Genomic DNA, 17,330 nt, shown 5'->3' on the forward strand with positions numbered 1-17,330 from the left:
CTTCCTTCCATTTCCTTGCATTGCATAAAAGGGGGGGGGGGGTGAATTGTCCAAGAAAGTGATTACATTGTCTTTTGCTGAAATCCTATCAAGTTATTTTCCGTACTGCATTTCATTCCACATTGCATCCATTTGAAACCATACAAGTTTTGTTGCTATCTTATCCATTTCATGTCAACTCCTTAGTGATTATCAAGAAGTGTGCTAGTGCCAGATTCTCCGTTGTTAATCTTTATCATATCAGATTAAGTGTGCTATCCAATTATTAATTTATTCTAAAGTGTGATATATATATATATATTGTTTAAATTATCAAATAAACCTTTTAACTTGCAAAACAGAACTACTTCTTGGCTCAGTGGGGTCAGGGGGATTCCAACAGAGGGGTGTTATATAGGGGTAGTCATCCAGAACGCATGAACTGGACATAAAGATATATCAATAAGGGTTTTCATTCAGTATTATAGACTAGGCGTTGACTTAGCTGTAGTGTTGAATTGAATCCTCTTACAGGATTCCCACGGGTGTCCTCTTTTTGGAAATGCATGGGGTTCCCTGTTTTCCTTGGTGGATTGCACACCCGAGGCCCATAACTGTATGTTGTGCTTGTCTGGAGAAAGTGTCAAATTCAGGTGTCAAAACAGACTTGGGGTTACCTGTGTTTTAGGCTTTCCCATTGGTGCCCAGGTAGGTGCACCCACAAATGTCAGGTACCATTTTCATCGGGACACCTTTGGGAACGCGGAACGGTAGGCCATGTGTTGTTGCTGGCGTGTTTCGATGGATGAGCCGAGTGAAATGTGCAAAAAATTAGTTTTTTTCCCCACATTTTGGACTTTGCAGGGGTGTCTGCCTAATAAATTCTGGGCCGACTTACACAAATCATACGTCTGCCGATTCCCACGGATATCCTGTTTTGGGAATGCATGGGGTTTCCTGTTTTCCTTGGTGGCTTGGACACCTGAGGCCCATATCTGTATATTGCGCTTGTATGGAGAAATTGTCAAATTCAGGTGTGAAAACAGACTTGGGGTTATCTGTGTTTTAGGCTTTCCCCTTGCCGCCCAGGTAGGTGCACCCACACATGTGAGGTACTGTTTTCATCGGGACACCTGTGGGAACTCAGGACGGTAGGCCATGTGTTGTTGGCAGCGTGTTTCGATGGGTGAGACGAGTGAAATGTGCGGAAAATGCGTTTTTTTCCCACATTTCGGACTTTGCGGGGGTGTCTGGATAATAAATTCTGGGCCGATTTGTGGAAATCATACCTCTGCGGATTCCCACGGATGTCCTCTTTTTCGGAAATGCATGGGGTTCCCTGTTTTCCATGGTGGCTTGGACACCCGTGCCCCATATCTGTATATTTCGCTGGTCTGGAGAAAGTGTCAAATTCAGATGTGGAAACAGACGTGGCGTTACCTGTGTTTTAGGCTTTCCCTCTGGCGCCCAGGTAGGTGCATCCACACATGCGAGGTACCGTTTTCATCGAGACACCTGTGGGAACACGGGATGGTAGGCCATGTTTTGTTGGCAGCGTGTTTCGATGGGTGAGCCGAGTGAAATGTGCGGAAAATGCGTTTTTTTTCCCACATTTCAGATTTTGTGCGGGTGTCTGGCTAATAAATTCTGGCCCGATTTGCGCAAATCATACCTCTGCGGATTCCCACGGGTGTCCTCTTTTTTGGAAATGCATGGGGTTCACTGTTTTCCTTGGTGGCTTGGACACCTGAGGCCCATATCTGTATGTTGTGCTTGTCTGGAGAAATTGTCAAATTCAGTTGTTAAAACAGACTTGGGGTTATCTGTGTTTTAGGCTTTCCCCTTGGCGCCCAGGTAAGTGCACCCACACATGTGAGGTACTGTTTACATCGGGACACCTGTGGGAACTCGGGACGGTAGGCCATGTGTTGTTGGCAGTGTGTTTCGATGGGTGGACGAGTGAAATGTGCGGAAAATTCATTTTTTCCCCCACATTTCGGACTTTGCGGGGGTGTCTGGGTAATAAATTCTGGGCAAATTTGCGCAAATCATATCTCTGCGGATTCCCACGGGTGTCCTCTTTTCGGAAACGCATGGGGTTCCCTGTTTTCCTTGGTGGCTTGGACACCCGAGGCCCATATCTGTGTGTTGTGCTTGTCTGGAGAAAGTGTCAAATTCAGGTGTCAGAGCAGACTTGGGGTTACCTGTGTTTTAGGCTTTCCCCTTGGCGCCCAGGTAGGTGCACCCACACATGTGAGGTACCGTTTTCATCGGGACACCGGTGGGAACGCGGGACGGTAGTCCATGTGTTGTTGGCAGCATGTTTCGATGGGAGAGCCGAGTGAAATGTGCAGAAAATGTGTTTTTTTTCCCCACATTTCAGACTTTGCGGGGGTGTCTGGGTCATAAATTCTGGGCAAATGTGCGCAAATCATACCTCTGCGGATTCCCACGGGTGTCCTCTTTTCGGAAATGCATGGGGTTCCCTGTTTTCCTTGGTGGCTTGGACACCCGAGGCCCATATCTTTGTGTTGTGCTTGTCTGGAGAAAGTGTCAAATTCAGGTGTCAGAACAGACTTGGGGTTACCTGTGTTTTAGGCTTTCCCCTTGGCGCCCAGGTAGGTGCACCCACACGTGTGAGGTACCGTTTTCATCGGGACACCTGTGGGAATATGGGATTGTAAGCCATGTGTTGTTGGTGGCGTGTTTCGAAGGGTGAGCCGAGTGAAATGTGCGAAAAATTTGTATTTTTTCCCACATTTTGGACTTTGCGGGGGTGTCTGGGTAATAGATTCTGGGCCGATTTACACAAATCTTACCTCTGCAGATTCCCAGGGATGTCCTCTTTTCGGAAATGCATGGGTTTTCCTGTTTTCCTTGATGGTTTGGACACCCGAGGCCCATATCTGTATGTCGTGCTTGTCTGGAGAAATTGTCAAATTCAGGGGTGAAAACAGACTTGGGGTTATCTGTGTTTTAGGCTTTGCCCTTGGCGCCCAGGTAGGTGCACCCACACATGTGAGGTACTGTTTTCATCGGGACACCTGTTGGAACTCGGGACAGTAGGCCATGTGTTGTTGGCAGCGTGTTTCGATGGGTGAGCTGAGTGAAAAGTGCGGAAAATGTGTTTTTTTCTCCCACATTTCGGACTTTGCAGGGGTGTCTGGGTAATATAATCTGGGCCGATTTGCGCAAATCATACCTCTGCGGATTCCCACGGATGTCCTCTTTTCGGAAATGCATAGGGTTCTCTGTTTTCGTTGGTGGCTTGGATACCCGAGGCCCATATCTGTATGTTACGCTTGTCTGGAGAAAGTGTCAAATTCAGGTGTCGAAACAGACTTGGGGTTACCTGTGTTTTAGGCTTTCCCCTTGGCGCCCAGGTAGGTGCACCCACACGTGTGAGGTACCATTTTCATCGGGACACCTGTGGGAACGTGGGATGGTAGGCCATGTGTTGTTGGTGGCGTGTTTCGATGGGTGAGCCGAGTGAAATGTGCGAAAAATTAGTTTTTTTCCCCACATTTCGGACTTTGCGGTGGTGTCTGCCTAATACATTCTGGGCAGATTTACACAAATAATACCTCTGTCGATTCCCACCTATATCCTGTTTTGGGAATGCATGGGGTTTCCTGTTTTCCTTGGTGGCTTGGACACCGAGGCCCATATCTGTATATTGTGCTTGTATGGAGAAATTGTCAAATTCAGGTGTGAAAACAGACTTGGGGTTAACAGTGTTTTAGGCTTTCCCCTTGGCGCTCAGGTAGGTGCACCCACACATGTGAGGTACCGTTTTCATCGGGACACCTGTTGGAACTCGGGACAGTAGGCCATGTGTTGTTGGCAGTGTGTTTCGATGGGTGAGTTGAGTGAAATGTGCGGAAAATGCGTTTTTTTCTCCCACATTTCGGACTTTGCAGGGGTGTCTGGGTAATATAATCTGGGCCGATTTGCGCAAATCATACCTCTGCCGATTCCCACGGATGTCCTCTTTTCGGAAATGCATAGGGTTCTCTGTTTTCGTTGGTGGCTTGGACACCCGAAGCCCACATCTGTATGTTACGCTTGTCTGTAGAAAGTGTCAAATTCGGGTGTCGAAACAGACTTGGGGTTACCTGTGTTTTAGGCTTTCCCCTTGGCGCCCAGGTAGGTGCACCCACACATGTGAGGTACCGCTTTCATCGAGACACCTGTGGGAACACGGGATGGTAGGCCATGTGTTGTTGGCAGCGTGTTTCGATGGGTGAGCCGAGTGAAATGTGCGGAAAATGCATTTTTTTTCCCACATTTCAGATTTTGTGGGGGTGTCTGGGTAATACATTCTGGGCCGATTTGCGCAAATCATACCTCTGCGGATTCCCATGGGTGTCCTCTTTTTTGGAAATGCATGGGGTACCCTGTTTTCCTTGGTGGGTTGGACACCCGAGGCCCATATCTGTATGTTGTGCTTGTCTGGAGAAAGTGTCATATTCAGGTTTCAAAATAGACTTGGGGTTACCTGTGTTTTAGGCTTTCCCCTTGGCGCCCAGGTAGGTGCACCCACACATGTCAAGAACCGTTTTCATCGGGACACCTCTGGGAACGCGGGACGGTAGGCCATGTGTTGGTGGTGGCGTGTTTCGCTGGGTGAGCCGAGTGAAATGTGTGGAAAATGCGTTTTTTTTTCCCACGTTTCAGATTTTGCGGGGGTGCCTGGGTAATTAATTCTGGGCCGATTTGCGCAAATCATACCTCTGCGGATTCCCACGGGTGGCCTCTTTTTGGAAAGGCATGGGATTCTCTGTTTTCCTTGGTGGCCTGGACACTAGAGACCCATATCTGTAAGTTATGCTTGTCTGGAGAAAGTGTCAAATTCAGTTGTGGAAGCAGACTTGGGGTTACCTGTGTTTTTGTCTTTCCCCTTGGTGCGCAGGTAGGTGCACCCACACATGTGAGGTACTGTTTTGATTGGGACACCTGTGGGAACGCGGGATGGTGGGCCATGTGTTGTTGGCAGCATGTTTCGATGGGTGAGCCGAGTGAAATGTGCGGAAAATGTGTTTTTTCCCCCACATTTCAGACTTTGCGGGGGTGTCTGGGTAATAAATTCTGGGCCTATTTGCGCAAATCATACCTCTGCGGTTTCCCACGGGTGCCCTCTTTTCAGACATGCATGGGGTTCCCTGTTTTCCTTGGTGGCTTGGACACCCGAGGCCCATATCTGTGTGTTGTGCTTGTCTGGTGAAAGTGTCAAATTCAGGTTTCAGAATAGACTTGGGGTTACCTGTGTTTTAGGCTTTCCCCTTGGCGCCCAGGTAGGTGCACCCACACGTGTGAGGTACCATTTTTATCGAGACACCTGTGGGAACGTGGGATGGTAGGCCATGTGTTGTTGGTGGCGTGTTCCGATGGGTGAGCCGAGTGAAATGTGCGAAAAATTAGTTTTTTTCCCCACATTTCGGACTTTGCTGGGGTGTCTGCCTAATACATTCTGGGCCGATTTACAGAAATAATACCTCTGTCGATTCCCACGTATATCCTGTTTTGGGAATGCATGGGGTTTCCTGTTTTCCTTGGTGGCTTGGACACCGAGGCCCATATCTGTATATTGTGCTTGTATGGAGAAATTGTCAAATTCAGGTGTGAAAACAGACTTGGGGTTTTCTGTGTTTTAGGCTTTCCCCTTGGCGCCCAGGTAGGTGCACCAACACATGTGAGGTACCGTTTCATCGGGACACCTTTTGGAACTCGGGACAGTTGGCCATGTGTTGTTGGCAGCGTGTTTGGATGGGTGAGCTGAGTGAAATGTGCGGAAAATGCGTTTTTTTCTCCCACATTTCGGACTTTGCAGGGGTGTCTGGGTAATATAATCTGGACCAATTTGCGCAAATCATACCTCTGCGGATTCCCACGGATGTCCTTTTTTTGGAAATGCATAGGGTTCTCTGTTTTCGTTGGTGGCTTGGACACCCAAGGCCCATATCTGTATGTTACGCTTGTCTGGAGGAAGTGTCAAATTCAGGTGTCGAAACAGACTTGGGGTTACCTGTGTTTTACGCTTTCCCCTTGGCGCCCAGGTAGGTGCACCCACACATGTGAGGAACCGTTTTCATCGGGACACCTGTGGGAACGCGGGACGGTAGGCCATGTGTTGTTGGTGGCGTGTTTCGATGGGTGAGCCGAGTGAAATGTGCGGAAAATGCGTTTTTTTTCCCACATTTCGGAATTTGCGGGCGTGTCTGGGAAATAAATTCTGGGCTGAATGTGCAATTCATACCTCTGCGTATTCCCATGGATGTCCTTTTTTTGGAAATGCATGGGGTTCCCTGTTTTCATTGGTGGATTAGACACCCGAGGCCCATATCTGTATGTTTCGCTTGTCTGGAGAAAGTGTCAAATTCAGGTGTAGAAACAGACTTGGGGTTATCTGTGTTTTAGGCTTTCCCCCTGGAGCCCAGGTAGGTGCACCCACACATGTGAGGTACTGTTTTGTTTGGGACACCTGTGGGAATGCGGGACGGTAGGCCATGTGTTGTTGACAGCGTGTTTCTATGGGTGAGCCGAGTGAAATGTGCGAAAAATGCGTTTTTTTTCCACATTTCGGATTTTGCGGGGGTGTCTGGGTAATAAATTCTGGGCCAATTTGCGCAAATCATACCTCTGTGGATTCCCATGGGTGTTCTCTTTTTGGAAATGCATGGGGTTTGCTGTTTTCCTTGGTGGCTTGGGTACCCGAGGCCCATGTCTGTATGTTTTGCTTGTCTGGAGAAAGTGTGAAATTCAGGTGTGAAAACAGACTTGAGGTTACTTGTGTTTTAGGCTTTCCCCTTGGCACCCAGGTAGGTGCACACATGTGAGGTACCGTTTTCATTGGAACACCTGTTGAAATGCAGGAAGGTATAACATTTGTTGTGTTTGTGTGGTTTTCATAACATTTTGTCCATTTGCTGGTGCCCTTTGTCACACAACCCTTTAATTTCCCAAATGTGACCTAGATTTAGTGCTGCTTTAGGCACCATACACTTTTGTAACCTGCACAAGTCACCTATCCTTGAAAAGGTCTGCATGTGCTCTTTCAAAAAATTGATGCTTGCCATTCCTCACCACATTGGGTTTCCCGATTTACACATGCTAAGTGCGTTTGTTCAGGCCATGAGCATAAAACTCCTGAGTACCATGGCTCAGTGTTTGGTTTGTGGTATTGCTTGTGTTGTAAAACACTACAAAAAGGGTGTGCTTTCCTAACTGCAATAGTTCCGGGGAATGTAGTGGAGCATTGCTTTTCTCAAAATTCATAGAAGCCATTGCCGTACCAAACCAACCATGTCCAACACATACCTTTTTTTCGGTCATTTTCCCGCTTTTCCCCCAATCTATGGCATTTTCCCCTACCTAGTTCTTGCCTGACCTACGCAAATCACCCCTTCTTGAACTTGAAATTTTGTCTACTTTTCAGAAATATATACCTTTTTGTCCTCCAATTCGGCTTTCCTACCCTTTTCTTCCATTCCGTCCATGCATGTCCAATTGGAAAAAATTGCCAAAATCGCCTACCTCTCACAAAACGGTTGATAACCACATTTAAATATTTTTTTTTCTTTTCCACTCAACCTGTTCTTGAAAGCCAGGACATTGGGGTATTCAGCACACCAAACCATTCGTTCCTAGCTCTTACAAGGAAAAAACCAGAGGCTTCTTTGCACATCATTTTATTGGCATTTTTTTAAAAAGCCCAAAATGTTCCCCCTTTTTGGTTATTTTCTGTCACCCCCCTACAGCAACCTAGGATTCCTTGGTGGCGTTATGACCAGCTACATGTGGGAAAAAAAGGAGCCAAATTTAGCTGAGATATCTCATGTAACAAAAAAGTTACAAGCCATTGAATGGCCACATACCAAAATCACCAAAAAAGGCCCTGGCACTGGGGAGAAATACCCATGTCACTTAAAGGGTTAATGGTGTTCACTTCCTGTCTCGAGAACGGGACGTGAACGAACTGCGATACATAATGTGCAGGAATATCCTGAGCAACTGCACCTGTTGCAGGATTAGCGGGAATCTCTACTTTTGGGGCAAATGTCGGAGGAACCTCTCTCATAGGCAATTGAGAAATAGGCAACTCCGAACGCTTGCTAAGCAACAGAGCTAGATCGAACGCTAAAGCAGCCCGAAGAAGTGTCAAACGAAAAAGCCCTCTTATAAATACTAAATAACTCTGCGGGGCAACAAATCTTTCTTTTTATGCACTCATCCTGCAGGTAATCTACCATTACCTATATCACTTTCCTCTGCATTTCTGGCATATACTGACTATACGTGTCAATTACTTCAACGGGAGTTATCGACATATCCGAGATCCACATAATCGCATCTTTCGTACAGATTCGTGTTTCCTCATTTATCGATTTTCGACAAGGAAAGGACTGTTTCTGCACAAACATAATGTCCAAACTATCACCATCTTCATCTTCATTCTTCAACCTTTTCAACTCCTTTCTATACTCAAAAACCATCTTTAAATGCTCTTGTACTTTCTCTGCAGTATCTCTAAAGAATGCTAAAGTATTCAGAACCCTTAACCCTTGTGGGAGATCTATATCATTTAGCCTATTCCACATTACACATAAATGAATTCCTAATCCTTCAATAAAAACGTTTTTCTCAGGAAAATTGTCCAAATTACAGAGTGTGGCAAGAGTATCATCTTGTTTGTCTCTCCTCTGCAATGTTTAGCCCACGCTGTTAATTCACGCTTATTATCCAAAGACACAGTATTACGAGTTACAACCCTCAATCCCGCTCCACAATCTACTACAAGCGGTGTAGAACCACTTGGAAGAGGGAGAGTAGGCAATTTTTGAACATCTGGAAACAAAGGTACTATCACTGGGGTGGCAGGCGAGCCCACCGGACCCGTAACAGCAGGCAAAGGCGGAGGAGCAGGTGGAGGAGCGATGACAAGAGGAGGAACAATGGGAGGAAGAAGAGGAACATTAAGTGGAACAATAGGAGGAGCAGGAGGGGCTACGGGAGGAGGAATGACAGCAGGAAGAGAAACATACGGAGTGGTACCAGGCCTTCGTTCATTTAGAAGTTTCTCAATAAGTTCATCAGATGGAAGGAGACATTTTTTGGATACCAAGCGAGAAAGCCCTATCCATATGCCTAACTGACTCAGACTGTTTATTCTGGTCATATAACAACGCTTTTTCGGCATTCATCCTATGACGGCGTGCATGTTTTTCTCTACTCTTAAGCTGCTGCATAGCTTGTTTCTTCCAATTCTGTAATACATCAAATGCTGCAGGTCTAGCTTTTTTCTTCAATAATATGTATTCTAAGTATTCAATACAGGGAATTTCAAAACTACCATTGATTGGCCCCTGAATTCCCGAAGCATGTCTAGTTTGTCCGTGCCAAATATCATTAAATACTATACTACCAATGCCGTGCTTACAGTACATGCCGGCGACCCCTCCATTGGTGCCGGTCGACCAAATTCCAAAGATTGTCTGTCATTGCGGAATAACGCCTTGAAGCAGGCAGACAATTTCCCAGGCATATCAGAATAAGGATGTTACCTGGTCAATAATTGTACTTGCAAGAACAATACACCAAAACAAATGATCAGGATACTTAAAAATCGGGTCACCACTCACCTGATCAAATCCTAAGGAGGTCCGATCGGATTGCAAAAAGTTCTAACCAAGGTCCCACGTTTTTGGTGATTTCGGCAAATCTGCCCGCCTCGATATATGGACACTCGTCAAGAAGCCGACTCGGAACGCATGCTCACCGTCCAGGGATCGGGTCGTGCAGTGCTGCTGAGGTGTCGCTTCTCAACCAAGAAAGGGGCCCCCTTTTACACCATCCGATCCCGGTCCGATAGCCGCGTCAACCTTCAATGAGCTGGCATCAATCTTGAGGGTCCTTATTCGGGTGCCATCTTAAAAAGCAAAAGAAAATATCGAAGCTGAGTACCCCAAAAGGAAATACACCAAACACAGGCTTATAAAGATTCTTAGATATTTATTCAAATAACTGTACAGTCTACAAAGAAACTAAGTATCAGATAGCTATCTGGCCCTCAGTACATCACAGTGAATACCAGCCCTTTCGGTGTGAAAAGTTAGAGGTACTGGACGTCTAAACATTTGCATCTTTTATACAGCTTCCAATCGGAATGTCCAACCCCTCTGCAGGTTAATAATTTTCAGTCTAGGGTTCGTGCCGAGTTCACCTCTAGTTTATCCAACTATATGCATGTGGATTATGTCCAGTTTGTACAACAACAAATCACAATGGCAACAGTGTATCTTCGAATTTAACATTTAAGCCTTAGTACACATCCTATACAATGTAGTTCAACAAGTGTTCACGTTTAGTATTTAAACAACATTGTGTTTGATGTATGTCCGCTGATGGGACTTGTTGGCGCAGGTAATCCTTGATCTATAGGTCAAACGTAGGACAAGGTCTCATTACACAGTCCTAACATTTGGCCTACGGGCAGTTTGGACATTAACTTTGCGCGAAGGTCAGGACGGCTAGGTTACAAGCGGGAGAACACTGTCCACCATTTTAGAACACAGAGTTACTTTGAAACAGAAATCAAAATGGCGGATGTACCCAAAAAGGGCGCTAGGTCGATCTAAGGTCGGAACCTTGCAAGGCAGATTTCTTCGCAGAGCGACTGGGCTTAGGCCAATATATACAATAAAGGATGTACAATATGATAACCCGTTTAACAATGCAAGTGCACAGCACATGTCACATAAGTTACGTGCTGAGGGCCTTTCCTCAGATTTCACGTGTCCACATGAATTCCTTACTCGCAAAGTCCTGTCATTCTGCTTCTGGCTGCCCACGGAATAAGACACGGAAGACCCGTGCTTCTGCTTCCGAGCCATTTTACCTGCCTCCCACTGCCCTGAGCTACCTCCTCCCTAGCCATCTGCTACTGCCTGTCCAGTGTGTGTGCTTGCTGCCCACCTGCCCTGCGTTTTGTGTGCCTGCTTTCCAGCCATTGCAAATGCTCCTGTCCCTGGCCATATGACCACTTCAGCTGCTTCACCACACTCACACTGTGCCATACCACCACCACCGCTTCAGCACCCATCTCCAGACCACCTTGTTCACCCACACCTGCCGAGGGGGTTGACATGTCTGCACCATCATCTACAGACCAAAATGGCAACCCCATGGCAGCGAGGCAGAGGGCTGTCAACTTCACTGCCAGGGAAGTGGACATTCTGGTGTAGAAGGTCATGGAGAATTATGATGCCCTCTTGAACCTATTGATGCAACACAGCAAGGAAGGATGTCAGCAGATCTGTGATGGGATAAGGGATATGCGTATAAGGAGACACATTTGTAAAGCAGGTACTAGAGGTGTGTGGTGTAAACACTCTCAGTAAAACATTAGGAGGGACCAAAAAAGGTTAAAAAAGCCAATATCAAATTTTAATAATCGACAGTCCGTCAAGATTAAAACATCAATTAAATAAATAGATCAAAAATACAGACATTGTCAAGTCCCATGTAGAAAGCAGCAATAGGAAATACATAACAGGCTCTGAAGGCCAGATGAAAGTGGTGTTACATCAAAAATACTACCACTAAGGGTACTTTTCAACCTAAATAACAAGGTACCCTTCCAAATATGGATAAATGTGTCATAAATTATAATCTCTGTTTACAGTTCAGAGATACGTCTCGACATGTTTCTGTTCCTAGAGAGCAAGGTGTGGAACATTCATCAGGAGGGAGTACACTACAGTATATCCTATTTGACAATTAAGATGAAAAACAATAATGCCACTACATTATCATAGCACCTGCAAGAAATAAAAAACAGCAAACATCAAAGGTTAACTATTAAATATTTATATACTTTGGAAAGTTCAGAATATGAACCGGGCAACTTATAAGGGAAGATAGTTACCTTATAGTGTGCCTGTGGGTGCTCTCTACTAACATTAGTAGGTATAGGGTGGTCAAAATCACGGCCCTAAAGAAGAGAGGGAAATAATACCCAAAGTGTCAGCTATTACATAGCCTAGTAGTACAGAAAACAAAACAGCGAACAGTGTGGAAGAAGACCCCCACTATGCGAATAAGCGTAAAAACGTGTCAACATTGGAAGGGGGAACCATAGCTGGTGATTCCCACATATAAAAAGGGTCATAGACACGACAGCGGTGGCTCAGCAGGACGTGCTACACAACAATGTAGGTAGTGTCAAAGTACAAACGGTGTAAGGACATCCGGACACGGCATATTAAAGATAACAATCCACTATGTCACAGTGCATCAGGAGGAGAAGCATGGAGTCGGTGTTTTACTAACAAGTTGGGCGAACAACACGGGGCAGGGAAACCTTGCTGTGAAAGCCGAGATAGTGATAAAGGTCGGGTGCGCCCATAACCCCATCAACGCCCGGAGGCATCCTACCGTGGTAAGACCACAGGGAGGTCATCAGGGGCAAATCCCAGGTATCCGCACTGTAGATGCAGTAAATATAACAAAGTAGTGCAGTCAGATTAGGGGAAATACGATCAAATTGCAACAACAGTCAATGAAGAAGAATCGATGTGAGGGCAGCACAGTGCTGATCGTCAATCGGCAAAGTGACTTACCCAGTACGGGAGAGTAAGTGGCAGGAAGGTGTATCGCCTTTGATGGTCTAAATAAAGTATCCACAAGTAGCGCAATGCGGCCGATGCAGGTTAATAGTCAAGGAAACCACAAGTTAGTCCTACTATTATGTTTGTGTCTCTTAAGAAGAGTGCCTTTAGTGTGTGAAACCCGGCGGCCATCTTAACAGGGAGTGGAAGGGAAAGAAAGTGAAGAAGATAGAGGTACAGCCACCACCAAGTCTGTAAAACGTGCCTTAATCAGTAGGGGGAACAACAAAGACTCGAGAGGGTCTAAGAACATCAATAGGGGCAAGAGTTATGTTGGGAAAACTAAAGGAGCACGAAATCTAAACCTTAGAGTTTCACGGTAGAATTGCCAACATTAACATCAAAAAATTGGTAATTAAATTGTAGCAATGAGTATACCGATATTTACAAGGCCGCTATATATTATGCCAATCAATCGACTCGTTAAGTCCAGTAACATCACTGTGTAGGGTGAAAATCATCTTTTGCTCCATTTTCAACAGTTTCTTTTCGCGTGCTTTGTTATTTGATCCTTTCAAAACCAGTAGAACCGTCCAGGTAAAATCTTCATATTTGTGTTTCAAAAGGTTGAAGTGTTTAACAAGTGGAGCATTCTCAGTTCTGTTCTTCAGACAGCTCCGATGTTCCATTATGCGGGTTTTTACTTTTCTGATAGTCTTGCCAACATAGTGCAATCCACATCTACAGGTAATCATGTATACAACAAAGTCAGTGTTGCAATTAGTTAGGTTCTTTTGGGTCCAGGGTTTTGAAAGGCCAACATCAACTTCTTTAGTTCTCACAGTAAGTTTGCATACGCCACATGAGCCACAAGGATAGTGTCCCGTGGCTTCTGGGAGACCCCAAAGGGAGGTTAGTTTGGGTTCAGAAATATTGACCGATTTCAATTTACTTTTACTAACTATATTGCCAATGGTGGTACTTCTTTTATAGGCGAATATAGGCAAAGGGATCGATTGAGTTGCGGTTCTGAAGATTTTCCAGTTTTTCTTTATGATGTTGGTGATTTCAAAACTCTGGTCCGTAAAAGTGTTCACACAGACAATGCAATCCTCTTTAGGTTTCTGAGGCTTGGGTTCCAACAACGCCTCTCGGTTATTGTTAAATGCCCTTTTGGCTGATTTTCTTATTAACTTTTTAGGATAGCCTCTCTGTCTAAGCTTCTTACTGAGTGTGGAAGCCTCAGCTTCATAAGTTTCTTTATCCGAACTATTCCTCTTAAGACGGACGGAGAAATTGCCCAAAGGGGAGATTGTCGTGTAGATGTTTAATATGGTGGCTAGAGTAATCCAGGAGGGAGTTCTTATCAGTTGGTTTATGATAAGGTTTTATTTTTAAGACCCCGTTGAGGGGGTAGATGGTTAAATCCAAAAAGTTAGTGGACTCATTACTAGAAGTCATCGTGAATTGTAGATGGGGGTTAAGACCGTTTAGCCAGGTGAAGAAATTGTTGGCGTCATCCTGTAACCCCTTCCACACTACCAGGATATCGTCAATGTAGCGACTCCATTTAGTAATATTGTTAGCAAAAGGATTACTACTGTTGTAAATATGTGATTTCTCGAACGTTTCAACATAAAGGTTTGCCACGCTAGGAGCCATGGTGGCCCCCATAGCTGTGCCTTCAATTTGTTGATAAAATTTACCATTGAACTCGAAGTAGTTACATTTCAAAGCGAGTTCTACACACCAGAGGATAAATGAGGTGGGTACTGGGTCATTATCCTCTCGGGTAAGTAGTATTTCTTCTATAGTATCAAGTGACGCCTGCTGTGGTATGTTGGTGTAAAGGGGAACAATATCCAAACCTACAAGTAGGTTGGATGAAGGGTCAAACTCGAGATTTTCATAGCAGTTAATAACATCTCTGGAATCTTTTAGATAGGATTGCATTTTTTGTACATATATTTTCAAGTAGTGATCCGCAAAAGTAGAGAGTGGTTCTAAAACAGAATCAATCCCTGCTACAATGGGGCGGCAAGGAGGGTTCAGGAGTGTTTTGTGAACCTTAGGAAGGGTGTAAAACGTGGGAATGCTGGGTTTCTTCTTAACTAGGAAGTCTGCTTCCTCTTTTGAGATCCATTCACGGTCTTTCGCTTTACCCACTTTGTCCGCGATAAGAAGTTGGAGTTCAGATGTGGGGTCATGAGTAAGTAAGTGATAGTAGGAGATGTTGCTCAATTGTCTTTCACATTCATCAATGTAATCGGTGCGGTTGAGAATAACAATCCCTCTACCTTTGTCCGCCTTTTTTATGATGATCGATGGATTAGAAGATAGGGAATCCAGAGCTTTACGTTCCTGATTGGATAAGTTGTGAAAGGTCCTACGGTGCTTAGCTTCAAGGGCAGTGACCTCAGCAATGACTTTCTTTTCAAATACCAGCGATTCAGGAGAAAAACTTTGGGAGGGGGGATAAAACATAGATGGATTCCGTAGCCCTGTACAATTACTAGGGCCCTCTTCGATGGTGTCGTCAGGAGAAGAAAAAAATTCTTTCAAATGGATTTTTCTCATCAACTTTTTGAATTCGATCTGAAATTCGAATGGGTCATGCTCTTTCGTTATAACATAACCTAGGCCTTTATTAAGCACTTGTTGTTCCGTAGTTGTAGGTAAATAATTCGACAGGTTGATCAAAAGCGATTGCCGCTTCTGGTTTGTCTCGAACCGTCGTCCCAATTGTTTCTGTTCTGAGCCTGGTATAAAAAACGACCCTGATTTTGCCTCCTTCCTCCACTACTTTGTCGTCTTGTGGATTGACCTCTGCCCCTTTTATTGGTATTTTTGTTACCAGAAGATGTGCCTTCTCCTGAATCATCTGGGTCACTACTATCATGACTTGTGCTGTAGGATGTGTTGCGAAACCTTACTCGTCTGTTTTGTCTTGTGGGTCCACTCGATTGTAACGATTTATTGACATAGTCAGCTTGCACATAGGGGAAGGCTTTCTCATGTGTAAAGCGCGCCAGATCTTTTTTCATGCGTTGAATTCGCTCATTGGTATTTATAGATTTGAATTCTTTCATTTCTTTTTCAATTTCTTCAAGTCTTTTTTTGTAGGTTTCAAGATGAAGCTGTTTTTTTAAATTGTCTTCAATCTTATGTAGTTCAATTTCAATTTTGGCCGATGTTTCTTTGGCAGTATCAATAATCAAAATAAGCCAGTCACGACCACAGCGATTTGCTATATAGCTCCATTGTACACGGAATTTTTCATTATCTAAGAATAATCTTGGTTCATTAAGGACAGTCAGTCCTTGAGTTAGTGCTTTATTCTTAAGATATTCAAGCATAATTGCCCCATGAAGTTCGGTTCTTGTAAGTCTTTTTCTTAGTTGTGTTAATTCATTCCATTCGTCTTTGTCTTGTGAAATATCTTGGATGTCATCATGGTTAAGGATTGAAATAGCATTCATGAGGGCTGCTGCATAGTCATCGCTATAGGCGAGAATTCTATCTTCAGCCATATTAAAGACAGGGTAGTCTAAAATTCCCAAAGGGCTGTTGTGTGTGAGTACTACTAATAACCCACTTAGAAAAGTTTCATGTGACCGATAGGCCACTTTGAGCTATTTACAAGGAGAGGAAACCCGGTATACTACTGTCTAATCACAATTAGCAGTGTATACTTTGTCTATATCCGGGAGGATAGTGATATGCGTATAGGGAGACAAAGTTGTAAAGCAGGTACTAGAGGTGTGTGGTGTAAACACTCTCAGTAAAACATTAGGAGGGACCAAAAAAGGTTAAAAAAGCCAATATCAAATTTTAATAATCGACAGTCCGTCAAGATTAAAACATCAATTAAATAAATAGATCAAAAATACAGACATTGTCAAGTCCCATGTAGAAAGCAGCAATAGGAAATACATAACAGGCTCTGAAGGCCAGATGAAAGTGGTGTTACATCAAAAATACGACCACTAAGGGTACTTTTCAACCTAAATAACAAGGTACCCTTCCAAATATGGATAAATGTGTCATAAATTATATAGCCATATAGCTGTGAATCCTCCATCAGGTAGCACCCCCAGCCACAATTGTATCTTCTCCTTCAGGTCTAACCTAGCTAAATAACTATTTAAACAGAGAGAAGATTTAATTTCCAGATAGTTACCCATGATGCAACTGCCCATTTATTTTAAAATAGATTTAGCCCAAAGGCCGTAGCAACAAGGATTAGATCATAACTCAGGGAGATGGAGTGAATACAACAAGGATTTGACATACTTGATCCGGGGTAAGTCACTTGAGCCAATTATACATAGCAAATCTTTACGTGAATCCAAGTGTGGTTGTAAACTATCACTGTCCATCACAATTCCATATCTTAAATCAGTAAGCGGTTTTACCCAAATCATCTGGGTTATTCCTAACTCTAGCCGGGTGCGAATTGAGCGAGCACTGTACTGTAACCTTAGTCTCTTATTTTCTCTGGTCTCTATAATACTGGTGTTTAAATGGACCCACCATTTTGCCCCATATCTTGTGCAGCAAATACCTGGACTTTGAATATCTCTATAGCACCCGATATTAGCCTGTCTTTATATTGTTTAAACATGTTTACATCTCCTCCCCCTTCTGGCTAGCAAAAAGCTGTTTCTTTTTATCAATTTGGGTACTCCATTTCATGGTCTTGCTAATTCTGATGCCAAGGTAGTCAAATTCATCTACTATTTCGAT

The sequence above is a fragment of the Ambystoma mexicanum genome, chromosome 1p (assembly GCF_040938575.1).
Source record: "Ambystoma mexicanum isolate Mex_15411 chromosome 1p, UKY_AmexF1_1, whole genome shotgun sequence".
NCBI classification, from domain to species: Eukaryota; Metazoa; Chordata; class Amphibia; order Caudata; family Ambystomatidae; genus Ambystoma; species Ambystoma mexicanum.